This window comes from Prosopis cineraria, unplaced genomic scaffold (genome assembly GCF_029017545.1).
Source record: "Prosopis cineraria cultivar Desert tree isolate PC_DT_omini unplaced genomic scaffold, ASM2901754v1 PC4, whole genome shotgun sequence".
Classification (NCBI taxonomy): Eukaryota; Viridiplantae; Streptophyta; class Magnoliopsida; order Fabales; family Fabaceae; genus Prosopis; species Prosopis cineraria.
In genome coordinates this window covers 6,255,006-6,274,088 of record NW_026555335.1, presented here as the reverse complement: position 1 = coordinate 6,274,088, position 19,083 = coordinate 6,255,006, and positions in this window count along the sequence as shown.

Sequence of the window (19,083 nt, the reverse complement as noted above, 5' to 3'; positions counted from 1 at the left end):
TTAATTGCAAATGAACTGCACTATTTATGAATCCAATTACAAATGGAATTCAAATTAAGATTTAAAATTGACTGATACAAGCAGCTCTGGCTAGCTAGATATATTAATTAAGTTGACAAGTTTATGATTCAAACTTGTGACCAGAAAACAAATACAATAGCAGTTTCAAAGCGTCGGAGACTCATAACTAGGCAAACAAGGATCTGCTTCAAACATGGCATATATACTAACATAATTTATTTTCAAGCCCAAGAGATCGTATGAAACATGGCCGCGACTTCGCATATTTTATTGTATGAACATAAGAAGCAAACAACTTAACAGTAAGTGTATTCTTATGAACGCGCGAATGGTGGTTTGTAATTAGAAGTGTGTACTATAATATGGTATGTTTGTTGTCCGCTTCTGAGGTTTTAGTTTAAAAAAATAAAAAGTAATACTGCCTTGGAATTCCAATCTTATTTCAAGTGGCAGCTAAGTATTTCTTGTTTTGTCATTTTCATCGTTTCCTCTGATTATTTTTCTATTAATATTTGCTAATCAACTATGTATTATTTAAAAAAAAAAGGAAAAAAGAGATCTGGGTTTTGAACAGGTCTCAAATTGTCGCCCATGACTTGAACTTAGTTATGAAAACTGTTATAGCAGAATTTTAAGGCATGTTTGGTTTTTGTTCTCATTTTTTATTTTTAAAAATTATTTTATAATATAATTTTTAAAATTATTTTCCAAAATAAAATAAAACGAAAATCCCTTTCGTTATGTCAATTAAAAAAGTAATTTTAAAATTAAAAAATGAACTAATATTGATGATTATAGGTAATTAATAATAGTTATTAATAATAAAAATTGATCAAAGTAACTATAATTTTTAATAATTAAATATAATTTATTTTAAAAAATAGAAAAAATAAAATGAAAATAACTTAAAGTTGTTTTCATTTTTTAAAAAAATAAAAATAAAAATAGTTTTAGAAACAATTAAACAAAAAAGCACATATTCAAACAAGTTTTTAAATTTTTTATTTTTTAAAATAAAAATTAATTTTTAAAAACAGAAAACAAACAAGCCCTTAATTTCTTTTATTTATCCATCGTACTTTTGAGATACAGTCAGGGCCTGATTAAATGCATACGTGTATATTTATTTGAATTTTAGTTTGTCATATTGTCAGAAGGACTAACTTTTTTTGTTAGATTCAATCCTCATTTGTTTAAAAAATTAATTCCATTCAATGGCTATTGCATCATTAGATAAACTTGATTAGGCAATGCTTGTTCTTAATTAATTTCCTACACATAATGTTCCTCGATAGTCTAAGAGTTCATTTATACCCAGGGATAAAAGAAAGAAAATATATAAAAAATGAATCATTGTATGTTTTATTTTTCGCATGTGTATAATCTCAAAAAGAATAAAGATCTTTACATAAAAAAAAATAAAAATCTTGTTTGGATGTCAAGGATAAGGTAATTTGGTATTTGGAAAAGTCCAACATCAAATAAAATTTGATTAAAAAAAGATATATAAGTAAAAAAACATTTATAAATTCAGTATTTAATATTTTGAATTAGTTGGAGTGTCATATTCAATTATATATGTTTTCTTTCCAAGATGCCCCTTGAATTAAGATGTTGGTTGCCAAAAAACATTTGTTAAACTTGATTAGTATTTATCCGTTTAGATACGCTGCGTTTTTACCCAAATAAGAAAATAAAAATTAATTGAAGTGAATCAAATACCCTCTAATACAATATAGTCAATCGAAAATATGATTCTTTAAAGTGATAAGTTTTGCAAAATGTGTGTGCCTGCCCCGTTATTTAAAAAAAAAAATTCAAACCTTCAACCATTACATATTCACCGCATGTAGAACTATTAATTAGGACTAATTTGATTCTAAAAAACCTTCTCTTGAAGGGTCAAAGCCTAAACAATCTGATCTTTTTAAGTTTGATTATTTTATAGCTTCATTTTGTAAGGCTCAACCCTAATCCTTAGGTTGAAGGGTTAGCCTTGTAGTGTCTCAAGTCTTTTTTTTTTTTCTCTTTGCAATTTAAAAACTTAAAAAAATATTTATAATTTTAAAAAAAATTATTACACATAAAATTAAGTCGAAGAAAAAAATTTTAATCATTCCACACTACAATATATACTCCAATAAAAATTAGACTTTATTAATATCATTAGTTAAATCTTAATGAATAAACAAAAGAAGAAAAAATAAGTTTAGAGTTTGCACGCACACACTTTTTTCAGGTTGAAGTTTAAAAAATAATAATAAAAGCACTTTTATTTTTTTTCAAGTTGAAGTTTAAAAAATAATAATAAAAAAACTTAAAAGCGCACGCGCACACTTTTTTCAGGTTAAAGTTTAAAAAATAATAATAAAAGCACTTTTATTTTTTTTTCAAGTTAAAATTTAAAAAATAATAATAAAAGAACTTAAAAGTGTTGGTCCTTTTAAGTTTAAATTATCATTTCTTACCTTAAAGTAACAATTCAGCCTTAATTATTTTAGAGTTTAAAGAGGCTAGTGACAACTCTACGGCATGAGACATATAATTTTATTTGATTGAAAAATATATGTCTATATGTATAAAATAAAGGAGATCCGAACTAAATAAAACAAATTAATAGATATACACACACTCACTATATCACTTTGATCCGTCTACTTTTTTCTTTAGATAAAAACTATAAAAAAATTTATTATATAGAGAATCATAGTTAATGCGTGTGAGATAAAGATTTTTTGTTATTGTAAAAAGATGAAAATCAAAGATGAATTTTAAACATTTTAACAATTTTTTTATATAATCTTGTGGTCCGACGTTAACTTAGGACGTCATCAACTAAATTTAAATGTTATCAAACCTAATTAAGAAATAAGCATCCAAGATGTCTTATGAAACTTTGATTTCGACAAGGCTCATAATGTCTATTGCGATCTAATTTATAAAAATAAAAAAATATGCCACATATTTTTTTTTATATATGTTTTCCGGTTCATAATAGGAACGTTTGATTCAAATGGTTTAGAAAGATGAATCAATTTATTTTGAAATTTCAAAATCAAGTTCTGGAACATGCAGTCAGATTAAATAAAAATGTTAAACCCTCTTAAGGTATCCATAAGGCTATATATCGTTGGCCATAATAGTTGGTTTGAATTAGTTTTAGCATATATGATAGTAATACTCTCAAATTTTTGGGTGATGAAATAAAAAAATAAAACTAATGGAAAAGGAAACGACAAAAGTTTCGAAACAGGGGAGCCAGCTTGAGGAGAAAATACAATTAATGACAGTGTATGTGTGCGTATGAACAACTACTTCCACACCTGACCACGACACCGAGCGAGGAATTTGGGATACAGAGACAGAGACAGCTTGCAGAGAATGCTCTGTCCCTTGCAACTCACCTCTTCAATTTTCTCATATAGACAATTAATACATACATACATGCATAACAAGCACTTTTCATAAATTTCAACAATCCACTGGGTGTTGAAGCCATATATATATGTACTTCCACGTGCATCTCTTTCACTACTTTTATATGTATACAAATATACCCAAAAAAACATATGGGAAAATGTTGGTCAGCGCTAATCAGTGAGGCACATCTTCGTGTGAGTTTCCTTGAGATGCGTTTCAACTTGAATGACGAAGCTGTGTGTGCTGGTGTGAGGCGTAAGGAGTGCAAAAAACCACCACACACATTTTTATTTCCACCAAGAGATGGCCTGATTGATTCCACGTGCCACACTGTAGATAGTACTGACCAATAAATGAGAGAGCGCCATCTCACAAGTCACACAGTTGTAAGATCGAAGCTAACTGACTGACAATGACAATGTCAAAAATACATAAATGCAAGTTTACGAGAGAAGAACGATGAACTTGGAAAAACATGCTACTTGTGGTGGAAGCACTTGGGAGGCAATCAGTGCAGCCAGCCGGAGGTGACCAAAATGACCACCTTTTCATGTGTGTTTCTGTCTTTTCTTTTGTTATTTCTGACCTGCGTTTGCGTACGTAACCAATGGTTGTCGCTCTGCGTCTTATAATTTCCCGGAAGCTCGTCCTGCAGCCAAAGGTGACCAATGTTTCAGCAATTTACCAGACCCAACTTTAATTGCCTTGACAATAATTTAATTGTTTACTGTATAAATAGGATGACCATTAATTACCCCATTGAATAAAAATGGTGTTTCGCTAGTTGTTACAGATCACCTTTTTCGTCATTTATGGATGCGAGAATTCTACGTTTCCACATTCTCTTATCACTCTCGAGTGGCAATTATTTCATTTTTCAAACCACCATGGAATTGTGTTCACATGCCGGAGCATTCCAAAATTTCTAATTTCTATTTGTAAACTGCATGGAAGCAGCTTGCAGTTTCAATTGTTACTATCAAGGGAACATCGATCACACTTTCTTATCAGTGAGCTCAAATTACTACATACACGCACACATCATTAAATCAATTCCCTTGGAGAAATTAAGAGACGGAACAAACCCAATTTCCGCCATCTTATTTGGAGAAACGAGTATCGTTGGGACGCAAGCAACTTCTTCTGATTTGTCCCTATCTGGTTAGGATTCTTACATGCGTTGCCTCCATGTATGTATATTCTTCGCGCATTTTATCGTCATTTGCTTCACTCACATCCATCGCAAGGTTCGATTCTAATTTATTTTTTAAAAAACGTTGAGTAGCGTGAAAATTTCCAAACCTTTCTTGCAAATCAAGTGTGACTTTGAGGAGGAGGCTAAAGTCTCGAATTATATTCTAGACCCATAGCTATGGGGTATAAAAGTAATTATCCGAGGAGAGATTGAAAAGCAAGGCCCACCATCAAAAATACTTTGAAATATTAACGAACCCTCGTCAAATCAGCTAATTTCATAAAATTCCATTCCAAGTGCCCTGTTGACAGTAAGTTTTACAAAAGAAAAAGATCAAAATGACCTTTCTTTTTTTTTTTTTGTTTCTCACAGGTATTCTGTTATTGAAGACCCTATTCAAAACACTAAATATGAGTAGATCTCCTAACAAAAATTTAAATATTAATTCACTACATTACGAAAAACTAGTCCTTATTGATAACAATAATAAGATTACTGAAATTGTTAAATTCAAAATCATAGCTATTAGTAATGTAAGTCAAAATTGTTACCTATGAATGCAATGATTTCCATCATTAACCAAGTATAACCTCAACTAATTAAATAACCTTTACAATTAAGGATCAATTGTGTCTATGATTAACTAAGCCAAGTTCTCAAAACTGTTTTAGAAGGTTGGATCCCAAAAATTATTAAAAAGGATATTTAAAAGAATGCATTCTTGAAAATGCTTAAAATTAAAGTATAAGAGTTTGCAAAAACATAAAAAATTAGTTGAGGATTTTGAATATATTAAAACAAGGGTAAAACAAACCTTCTAGAAGTTTGGGGACATTCGCCGCGGCCTAAAACACATTTACTATGACTAACTTTAAAAAGATAATCTGCAGCAGCTAAGGCACTTATCCACCCTGACTTGTGGTACATAGATCTTCAGTCATGGCCAACAACCTTTTTTACTACAGCCAACACCATGCAATACATCCGTTGAGACTAAAAAAACACATCTGCCACAATGGAAATCTCTTAACAATACATAATTAAGCAACATAAAATCCTTACTTCCAAATCACCTAATAAAATTGCTTGGACCTCTAGTTAAAACAATCCAAGTGCCTACATATATATATAACTAAGAAATTTAACTAGTGGCTTCAATTACAACTCTACTCAGTATCAAATGAAGATCTTAAAACACTTGAGGCTATAACATGCTAGTCACACTTACAACTTATTGACCAGGTGTTTTTCCCCTAAAACTAGCCACTACTCATCACAACCATAAATAATACAAATCACAATCAAATTGTTCATGCTTAACTCCTCATTTGACAATCAAAATTCCATCACATACTTGCACAATATGCCTCAACTTTAAAAATATAAGAGGCCACCAATTAAAATGCCCAAGCCTGTAAATGGCTAGATATAAGATTTAAAATATCGTGTAATAATATAACCCCTGGTATTGGCAATAATAAGTATTCAATTAAATAAAATAACTAGAAGCTTAACTTATAAAGTTAAGCATCTCTAGTCTCCGTTGCTTCCTTTTTAGCCTTAGCATTTCTTGGAATAATGTTAACAAACGGGAGTAAAATTATACAATCTTAATAAACAAGAGACACAAATTCAAGTACATAAAAGTATGGCAATACAAGCATATAAGGTAAAGATTCACACTTTACATTTTATTGATAATCAACATGTACCATACTCTTAATCACTAATCACAAGACATAATTCAATGATGATAATTATATAAGATTATATGTATTCCATCCTTGTTCCCCTCCTTATATCTTCTAACTGAATTCATATGCTACTAAATCATATATGACTAACTTATGTGACTAGATAAGGCCCACTCTCCAATTGTGAAGGGTTACCTTGCCAAGTTACCCAGTCCCCACTCTTATAACATGGGTTCCCCCTTCTCAAATTACTATAATGTCATCGTTGCCTAACTCATGCAATATTTATAGGTTAATGGCAATACTCAGCACATGTAGTAATAATAATGCCGACCATTCTGCACAAACTCAATAGAGATTATACCATATGGCTTTTTAATAACTCCTTCTTACTATCTCTCAGGTAAACACCCACCTAACCATACACATGCAAGTTCAATATACATATACAAAAGCATACTCTTATTCATATCTCAATGATTTAATAATTCATGAACTTACATGTACTGTTCATTATATAATATAATATCTCTCTTACTAATCCACAAATAACTCCAAAAATCAAGCTAATCAAGAGCTAAACCAAATAGATTATCGAGTTTGCAAAAGTTACATAAATGAAATTTCAAGTTTTTAAATCTTTGAAACAATTAAATATACTTTCATGAATCATAAATGAGCTAGAGTAAAATAAGTTTACAAAGGCATAGGATATAAATTTGTAACCAAGTATTCACATAATAGTTGAAAATGTCATAATAGTATGAAAGATAAGGGAGTGTGTTACCTCTTGCTCCTCGTATGCCATGACACTTCCCTCTCTATACCATGCTTTACAATGCAAGCACCATGCGTTATAGTGCACTGCATAGAATGGTAGTTTCTATTGCTGTCATTTGATAGCAATAAGGGTAAATTTTTTATGCGCTTCATTTCTCCATCCGATATCTAATTAAGGTGATCTAAGTATTTACAAAAAAATTTCTTCAAGTATTAGCTAATGACACTGGTTTTACATTCAAGTTATTTCTCAATAAAAAGTTAGCCAACTACTTCCAAACTCACTCCTTCAATAAATAAAACATAATTTGGGTGTCCAATTCTCTATTTGTGTGCTAAAAGCCTAGACTTGTGATTATAACATACTTAATAGGACTAAGGACACTTGTGTAATACACCACAACATAAACATAACACATCTATCATTTTTTCAATGCTAAACTCCTTAATAATAAAAACAAAAGGGGGAATATCATATTATTATTCATCATCAATCACATATTTTGCTTACTTCTCACTTGCACTAGGATTTTTACTTTTTTTAGATTTCACAATTTAATACATATACAACCTAAGGCCTAAAATACATAACTTAATTCAATAATCATATAGTATAAGTAAGTAAAAATATGAAATCTCCTAATTGGCAATATCATAATAAGTTATACACATAATTCTCAAAATAAATAAGGCCTGCAAATTAGGATGGATATCCTAATCCTCGAGCTATTTTTCCATGATCCTGTCTTGATGAATAAGCCCTTGTAATATCTAAGAGAGAGGGATGAGTTCAATCACTTAGTAACTAAGGTATATCCAACCTATATTAGTACATGTCAATTAATTTTTAAATGCAAGTAGCATAATAGTTTCATACTCAATTCAAGATATCAATTCACAAAACATGTTTTTGCATAACACATCATTAATCTCACAAATTCAAATAATATCATCTTGATAGTTCATTTTCACATTTATAAAATGCTAATCATAGGCTTTCACATAATTTCATCATAAGGGTCACAATGCATACCATCATGTACCCTTAATCACAATATACATGATTACACCTCTCTTATATTGTTATTATATCTCCGACATGAAATTGTGGGCTATTAAACAATGAGCTTATCTATATGATGAGACTACCATAACATTTCATGCATAAAAGGCTACTCAAGCAAGGTTGTTTAACTTATTTGTGGGTCACAATTTTTTCTAAATCTCACACTATAAAGTGTCATTCTCCCTAAACTACCTTCATTGTTGAACTAGTGAAAACTAAATTAGGTTTAAGTCCCTCAATAAGAGATGGGATAAATAAGATATATATATATATATATATATGTAAGGCAAGCCATCAAACTCTGAATAACGACCATACCACATGAATTTCAAACTCACTATTCCTCTTTCTAGGTAAACTCCTACCTCATAAGATCATACAATGTACAAGTGTAAAAATTCATGGCATGCATATAACTCAACATTTTTTACATGCCAAATAACTTGATTGTACTCTACACATCCTCATTTTTATAATTCATCATGGAACTCCAAGTCACATAACATCATTGAACTCCATATTTAATATTCTTCTCATTATTCACAACATATACTTGTACCAATTTATATCTCATCTCATTATTTGTAATTTATAAGTTATTCATTGTATCATAATTATTCACCCACTTTACATTTCATAATACAAACAATCTCCCACAAAATTCATCAATCATTATTATCACATGATTGTTTAATATCACATGTCAGACTTGCATTATAAATAATTTCACATATTATAATAATAATTTATTCATTAACGTAACTCATTAACACACAAAAGCATGAGAAAATTTTCTCCGGTTACCTCAAACATTTGAGAGGTTAAAAGTTTACCTCTCAAAAAAATCCTTCCAAAGCTACTCCAAGCTTGAAAGGTGCAAAATTATGATTATATTTAATCACATCCATGATCATCAATATCCTCATTAGGATAATTTTTAGTTTCTAACTCAACATTTTTAAACTCTTAAAACTCAATTTTCTCATATATAAGGATACTCATAGAGTTTATTAGCTTTTTTTAACTCACATTGGTTTCAATAAATCATTTAACTATCATTAATGACTATTAAACACCCCTAACAACCTCCATAAATACTTGTTTTTGGTATTTATTACCTTATAACTATCACAACTCATAAAATCATAAATGTTAAGTTCAAATAACCTAAAAAATTTTTATTGACTCCATTTAAGTCAATGAGTTTAGATCTATAGCCCTATAAGTCTAAAAATTCATTTCTCTAACAAACCCTAACTCTCAACTTCAAGAAAAATAGAAGAGGAAGGGGGTAAAGGACTTAAGAGACTTACATTAAATGTTTACAAGGTTTAAATTTTTTCTAATCATTCAAATTTGCAATGCCATAGTGGAGCTTTCATGTTCCTCTTCATTCTTCTTTATTCCTCTTTTGTTCTTCAAATTGTAAAACACTCTTATTTTTGCAAAATTTTGACCACACGCTGCATTGCATGTTACACACGTCATGGCATATGATATAGAGAGCTCCACTTCACATTTTGGTGGCTTGCACATAGTTGCATGTGATACAAAATCACTTTCCCTTTTCTGCCTTCTTGAGGTTCGAGTAGCCCAAAATCACAACCTAAATCATTCGTCAGGACCCTTTAACCACATACCACATTAATTACTTAATTAACTTTATTTAACTTAACAAACCAGGGGCTAATTTTTTAAGATGTTACACATCACATATATCATCATGCCTAATTCAAACTCATAATTTCAAGATCACATAAGCAATGCATACTCATTCCAAACTTATCAAATTCATATTCCTGTAATCATGTGACATGTATTCTCATGGATAACAACCTCAACACAAAAGACAAGTTTCATAATTGATGTAACAACCTTTTAAGCAACATGATCATACACATGCCATGTGTTCATGTCATTCAATGACATATTATAAATGCAAATTTGATTAACTTATTCCATAATCAAGTACATGCTATCAAGTCAATAATACATAACTAATATTTAATGTCATACCATGACTATATATTCATGCCTATCTTAATACCAAGCATTCACTTAAACACGTATCACCACTCAATAATCAATACTAACATGCCTACATACTCATATCACCGAGCAATATCAACCTGCTTACATTCAAATGTCGCTTGCAATTATGCTTACATACTCATAATTGCAAACAATAGTTATTTACTCGACTTTAACTCCTTATTACTTCAATTCTTGGATTACTATCCCAAAAGTACAACTTGAATTTTGAGGGAGCCTCCAACAAGCCTAAACACATCTAAAGAAGTAAATCTACATAAGGCTTAACAAATATCATTAATGACTAATCATCATTAATTATTCCTTAATGACAATTAAAACCCAAGAATCCTAATAATGATATCAACTATAAATAGCCCTTGTTTCTAATTTCTATTAACTTGTTCAACCCTCATTAAGCTTAATCACCATAATCATCATTACACTTATATATAATTTATCTTGTCTTTATCTCCTCAAATCATTATAAAAATCTCCTATCAAATCTATGGTTTTTGGCTTTTAGCATCCAATTACCATAGTCATCATTAAAATTACCTAAACTACATTTATTTAACCTCAAAATTATCTTAGAATTCAAACCCATTGATTGGGTACCCATAAAAATGAAAACCCAAGCTTAATCCAATCATAAACTAGCTTAAAGAGAGGTTTAAAAGGTAGAAATGAGATTAAAAAAAGTTACTTTTAGTGATTATGAGCCCAAAATTATGCCCTAATGATGGAAAATAGGAAACCCTAGCAGAGCCCCATATTTTAGCCCCCTAACCTTCAATTTCCCCTTCTTATGCATTCTACTTTGAACAAAAATTAAAAAACAGAAAATATGTTATTTGTTGTAGCCAACGTTACAATTTCACTAGTTCAACTTAACAAATTCATAATTAGGTTTACACATCTTCAAAAATTATGAATTAGGAATCTAGAGAAAACTTGAACTAACTATTTTCTAATGTAAAAACAATTACTCAAAAATATTATTATTTTCTCCTTGAAGATCTTTGATTATAAAGGCAACTCATTTTTTATCTCTTTCCAAACCCTAATTGATTATAAAATCATTTTTCATGTATTTAAACACCCTTAAACTCTCTTAAAATATTATTAACTTAATTACTTAAAGGGTAAGAATTTGAGATGTCACAATGAAAGGGAGCTTATTATTCAATATCATGACACTTTGTGCAAAATTATAATCTTGTAATTGACTTTGAGGGGAGGAATTGTTAAGTTCAAACACATAGTTGTTAATATTCTCTATATTTCAATTTATAAGACACTTTTGAGAAATGTTTAGTGTTCTAAAATATAAAATACTTTGATAAAAATAAATTTTTATTAATTATAATTTTTTAATAGCAGCCTTTCTATCATATTATCTCTTTTTAAATATTTTTTCACAAATAAAATATTAAATGAATGATATTTTTTAAAATTTATATTTTTATTTTGAAAAAATAAAATTATAAAGTGTATTTAATTATTAAATTTTATTGGTATGTGTTTGTTTAAAAATGTCTTATAAATTGAGATCAAAAAATGTAATGTCAAATTGTTACAGTGAGATCATGGTGCTTTCAACTACTTTACTCTATATATATATATATATATATATAATTAAGAAATGATAATTAACTCATTAAACATATCTTAAAGTAAAAAAATTTAAATTTATTCTTATTAAAAAAATATAAAGAGAGATAATCAGTATATAATGAATCAAAGAATTAAATTTACAACAAAAATAAAATTGGAAAATTTTAAAATATTATAAATAACCCCCATATGATCTCTGTGGGGTTGCGGGAGTATCTTCTAAAAGTTACATAAGACAGAAATAGGAAGGTGCAAGTCCAGAGTCTAAATCAAGTAGGGATAAGGTCAACGATTTTTGGGGCAGGCGGGGGCTTTGGCTGCCCATCTTTTATATGTGGGTAGCGTGTTTTATACTCCCTCTGTTTTTAAATATATTTTTTTAATAAACTCACACAATTTAAAAATATATTAATTAATTTTAATAATTATATTTAAAATTAAAATATTTGGACGATAATAGTCTCATAATTAATATTTACTTTTTTATTGATTCAATAATATTATCTATTTTTATGAAGATGATTTAGTAAAAATTTAACTAATGCTTTTTTAATTTATCATTTTACTTATAATAAAAAACAATAAAATATTTGATAATTTCCCGTATATTTAAAAATAGAGAGAGTGTTGTGGGTGGAACTGAGGTGCCAATGTATACTCTCTCCATTCTAAAGTGCAAAACATTTTTTTTCATCTAATTTTTGTACAAAATATAAAATATTTAGTATTTTTAACTTTTTTTCATTTTACTCTTGTGCTTATTTACCTTTTTTTTTTTGTATAGCATGAGAATTTACCTCTCGCTTCTCACTCTATTAGTCAGTTTTATCTCATTTTAATTAACTTTTTCACATGACATTCCTCATTAAAAAATTGCCGACATAAATACACTCTATCAAAATTAATTTATTATTGATAGTTGAAATTAAAGATAATAAGAGAAAACTATGAAGATAATTTAATTTCATTGGCATGCAAATACAAATTATAATTAAAAACTGCTTGCAGCCTTGTAGACCAGAGGAATTACATGCTTACAAAAGAGGTGGCGTGTAGGGGAGAAGGGCGGCCCCAAGCTTCGTCTCGTGTCACCGGAGTGCAGAGGATATGTCCGGAATTTTGTAATGTTGTATTATTTTAATAAATAAGTGAACATATACTCCCTCAATTATAAAATATAATGTATTTTGAATTGAATTTTATCTCTTAATAAATTATAATTATTTATTTTTAAATTAATATTATCTTTTTATATTTGTTTTTATGTAATAGGGTATTTTATTTTAAAATAAATATAACGTAATTATTGAATATGGGCACTTATGAAAAAAAATGATAATGATTACATTTTAAAATATTAAAAATATTTTATATTTTTTAATATGCAACCTTTAAAAAATGTCTTACATTTTTAAATGAAGAGAATATATATTTATAATTATTGTATAATGTTTATGGATTTTGAATTCAATAAACGGTTTAAATAAACTCGAGTGCCTTAGTTACAATTATGTTAGATTTCATTAATATTTTTAAATTATTAGGATACAATTTTTATTTTAAAAATTTAAAACAACCAAAACATTCTTTATATATACTATTGCCTCTGAAAATTTAAAATTTGATATTTTTTTTAGTATCATATGATAAAATTTTTTATAATTATTTAATTAAATCAAACTTTATTATTGACATGACGTGAAACATATAATGATTGAATGTATTTAAAACACTCACGTTACTCCACATTTTTGTTTTTCATTTTGCATTCCTTGCACGGGTCATGGTCATTTGTCGCGGATGCTCAATCGCTCCTAACTCCACGGACATGTTTCAGCCCAAACGGCCTATAATGTAATTGGGCTGAGCCCAACGTCCCATTCCTCGGGACGCTGATAATACACGCAAGGTGGTAGGTATATCAAACACAATTATTTAGAATTTAATAGCTGAAAGCGTTGAACTAGGCTTCACTTTTGCCAAGTTAATTTACTCCATAAAGCGACCACACGATTACAAATCATTGACGCTCCTCTAATCTGGAATTAAACCATATAATAAACAAAACTGCTCCGGGCTCTTCTATTTCAAAACTTCCCCGCCAGACAAATTAATAGCGTCCGGAATTGACGAAATTTGCAAGTGAAGCCTGGAATGATATTTTCGAGGGTATATATATTTATATTGGCCAAAGCATATATATATATCAAATACTTTTATCACTTTGAGATGTCTAAGTATACAAATCTGGACCTCTCAGACTCCCACTCTCTTTGCGTCCCCTAACGGCAAAGAATCTACACCATTCAAGTCATATCTAATATCTCATATTTTATCACATCATCTCATATTAAAATAATTTTTTACACTTTATTTTACTACTTTATATATATTTTTTAGGATAATGATTCAAAATGATTTTTTTTATTTTCAAAACTTATCCTTAAAAATTACTCTACAAATTTTCTAAAACAAATTTTTTGTTAAATAGACCTAACCATAGTTTGAATAAATTAGATTGTAAGTCCCTGCAGACCTACTTAACAATTTTTTTTAAAAAAAATATAAATATGAGTTAGCTTGCAAGGACTTATAGTATGGCTTATTCAAACTCTAAAATAACTTATTTAACAAATATTTACTTAAAAAAAATCTGCAGGGTTATTTTTTAAGACAAGTTTTGAAAATAAAAAAATTAGTTTGAGTCATTATCCATATATATAAAGTAGTGAAATAAAGTGTAAAAAATATTTTTTAAAATTAAATTATTTTAATATGGGATAATGTGGCAAAATATGAGGCATTGGATATGGCTTGACAGTTGTAGATTCCCCATTGTTGCTAGGGGACGTTGAAAGAGTGGGAGTCTGAGAAGATCCAAATCCCTAAATATACAATAGATGAATAGTGAGAAATCCATGTCAACCTATGTTTATATGTCAACATTTAATTAACCATTTAGTTGATTGTCAATTAATTTCTTGAGATGCAATGTCAAGTTAAAGTGGTTGGGTCATTTGGCAAGTTAGAGATATTTTAGATTTTCCCCTTTGGCTTTTGATGGTAGGGGCCATTTTTTGTGAAAATTTGAAAATGGGGATGGTTAGTTCCGTGTGTTCTACCAATTTGTGGTTCTTGGTTTTGGGTGTGTAGAGTTTTGTTGCGTGGTGATTTATGATCATATTTTACAGTATTTGTTGTGCCATTATCAGTCATCTGTTTTTTGTTCTCTTATGGAGTTTCATGCTTAATCTTGATAGGTTTGGTTTATGCTCGTGCTTCTTCGTGGTATTTTCTGGTTTGGTTCTTTCTATTTGATTGTGGTCCCCTCGTTTTTAAGCCGGCATGCATCTTGTGTTCCCAACACATTGTATTGACACGAATGTTGTCATTTTTAGGTTTACAATGTCAGGTAGTGATCGTGGTCCACGTGTGGAGGGCCCTTTCGTGTCCTGTGTTAAAGGTATTAAATGGTGTCTACCACTCAAGCATATTTTATGGGCTTGGATGTCTACTCATTCGGATGCATGGTTTTGCTTCAAGGGCCTTTTCTCTATTCCACTATTGATTCATATTAATCTAAGTGATCTACCAACCACCGACCATAACCACAATGCCAACAGCATATCCTTTGTTCTTCCTCTCGTCTTTTGACCAGCCAAACTTTTACAACAAAATAGATGTTGATTTTTTAGTGTGAAAAGTGATGTTGTCAACGACCTTTATTTGTGCTTTCTTTTTTATCCTTAGAAATTATTGGTTTTTAAGTTCTTTAATACTTAGCCCTTCTAGGTTTATTTTTTCTATTATTAAGTTTTTCTAATATGCTTAATTGTTTTTGTGATGTTAGATGTTGATTTTCTATGTGGATAGTAGTTCTTGTGGCAAAGCTTCAATTGTTCTTGTGTCGTTCATGTTTCTTCCTTTTGTTTTCTAACAAACTCTCCTTTTCCCTTTCCTTCCCTCCTCTTATTTGGCTTAGGTGGCAGATCTCTTTCCCCCTCTCACAATGATAAAAATTGTTTTTGTTTTGCTGAGAAGGAAAGCTAGAGTTCTCCATGTAGGTAAGTTTCCCTTTCTGTGGTATATAATTATACTTATGTTATTACTCATGTTTCACCACCTACCCTCTATATATTCTTCCACCTGAAAATTTTAGTGTTTTTGACTAAGGGATAGACTTTATTTCATTTACAAACTAATTCATCATCAAGTTTGGGACTAATCTTCATCTATGTTTAACATAATGTCTTTACACATCTATTGTCTCCACTAATTACTTTAGTTGTCGCTCTATTTAGAAAATTCATGCAAGCTATATAAAAGGGCCAAATTTAATAAGATTTTCTTAGAACAATCATATGGGCAAGCTTCATCTATCACAAAGAAATGTAGAAGTCATCGACTTTTACAAGATATCACTAATATGGGGTAATAATTAAGTTAGGTTATGAGTATTTTGTTCTTTGCTTGTTTTCATACCTTTATTGTCATTTTCCATATGAAAGTTGGTCCTTACTCTCTTTTTGTTTAACTTATAACGTTTTTTCACATTGTAAAGAGGCAAGGGCTTGTGATGAAAACTTAGGTTAAAGTAATAAGTTTCAAGGTAATTATAATTTTCTCATTGCCATTTTTTCCAATTCCACATGTTTTGGAGCCATTGTTATTATTTCATCTTAGTCTTCCCTTTATATTTTTCCTGCATCGCTACTTATTATGCTCCCCTTTGTTTGTGTGTCAAATCAAAACTTGATAAATTTAATAGCTTTGTTAGCAAGCATTAATGAATATGGAATAGTAAAGAAAGAATCTATATTCCTCCTACTTGTAATTTCCTTGCATTTGTACTAGATATGTTGATAATATTGATCAATGACATCTCTATATTTAGTTTGAAAGTTGATGTATATTTACTTAGACTTGTTATGCTCAACAACATTGACCAGTCATTTTGTTTTCTTTTTTCCATTGTTGATTGCAATCGTGGATTATCATATAAGTTATGAGTAATACTATGACTAATAGATTGGTCTATCATGTTTGAAAAAATGAGAGGAGTATATATATTTATATATATATATATATATTTTAAATCTTGTTTTACTGTTATAACAAACTTTTCATTACTTATGATTCAATTTGCTACTTGATCTTTTATACTCTTCAATTGAAAGGTTCTCATCAAAAATATTAGTAGGTTACTTTATATGTTTTGTTGAAAAACTATTTATATACTAACTTTGAACAAGCTTAACTATGTATAAACTACCAACTTTCTTCTATTTGACTTTCTATCACTTGCCTTTATTACTTTAGCAAATCACAGTTCATCTCATTTCAAATCTACACCTCCGAATAGCTTCTCTTTCATTCCATTTTAAAATATTATTGGTAGTATTTTTCATTGTGAAGCTTTGTCAAATATTGTGATGCAATTAGATTTATAGGAACATACAATTGAATTTGCAATCAAGGTTGGGGGTGAGTTATTTGAAAGGATTGCAACAATATCACTTGAAACAATGTCGCCTTGAAAATATTAGAAGAAAACCCTATTATCTAAGATGCAATTGTCCCCATTGGAAATATTCGCAAGACATTCTCTTAATGTTTGTTTGTCTTTTAGAGACTCTTGAAGCCAAAGGGGAATAAGAGATGGAAGATTTAGTTAGTTTTGTCTTGGATTTTATGTTTTATACTTATTCTATTGGTTAAGCATGCGACCAATAGCAAAAAGCAATGTGAACTTCCTTTATTTGATCATACTCAAAAGATATGCTAAACCTCAACATCATGTTTATGTTGGTCCCTTGATTTTGTCAAGCTATCATTTCATTTCATAAAGCCAAGAAAAGATATCATGAACATAGGTTCCTTCATATGGTTTTTCTTAGCACATTTTCATTAGGTTGCATTCCTCTTCACTTCTATTTTGTTTTGCTAATTATAATGTGGGCATATTTTTGGGATTGAAATGGAATTGGAAGACATTGGTACATGAAAGGCCTATGACATGTCCACATAAGTATTAATGTGATCTCATACTTGGGTTGATTATTGTTAGTTGATTTGGTTTGCCATTATATAGCAACAATACGAGCTTGAAATAATGGAAAATGTGGAGACAAGTGGGATAGCTTAAGAATCTCAATAATAAGGTAGATTGCATGAATTTAATTTCTTTTTTGGCCATTGCTACTTCAATTGCTTTTGTTATATATTCTTTTTCCTCCCATTTTTTGTTCTCTTTTCTTATAAATTCATTTTTTATTTACAAATGTAATTGGAAAAGAAACCTTTCATGAAGTACTAAAGCTTAAAAAAAAAAACTCTACCAAAAGCAACAAATTGACAAAGAGCTTTTTTTTTTAACCAACATCACAAACAAAGAACATTGCTAGGGTTATTTCTTACCTGAAGGCAAAGATCAAAATTCAATTAGTATCCTTCAAACTATTAATCTTTCTAAATTATTGTACAATCAATATTGATTGCTTATTTTTTTCTTTTATGTAACCATATGCTTTGTTTTTACTGCAAGGTTTTAAGATAAGAGCATAAATGAATGTTTCTAATGCACATTTTTTTTCTTATTTTTATTCTTCAAACTCTAAACTTGATGTTTCATATGACATTATGCACTCTAAGAGGCAATTATTCTATTCTGTGGATTATTTTACTGGATGATTTCTTATTTTTTGCTTATATTTCTTCTCATCAATATTAAAGAATAAGAAATCCATTCACTTGCTAGTTAAAATAATAAAAACATTATTAGTTGATTTTGGAAAGAAACTCTTGGGTTAGCACAGAAAGTTTAGTTTCTCCAAAATTTATTCTTTTTTGTGTTATTATCTTGATTGCAACTGAGGAGGAGCAGGATGAACACATGGATCCAATAAGGTATTTTCAATGTCAATTTTACTTATTTGTAATGGTAGATGGATTATTAAAAAATTCACATAGTTATTTGTTATTCTATATTTTTAGGCAAAAGAAGTTGAAGAGAAAGAAAGCTAGTCAGGGAATTCAAGTATATTCTTCTTCAGTGTAAGAAGCTCAAGATTTATTTAGTGATGTTGATGAGTTACTACACTCTTGCAAGCTTTGGAACTACTTAAATATAGAGGCTAGTCTTGAAGATAAGTTTAGGCATTTTTTTAAGTTACAACACATGTGATCAAATTTGCCAATTAGGGAGCTTAATATTCTTGAAAGAATGCAAATCTTCTGAGATATGTAGAGGAAGACTGTTT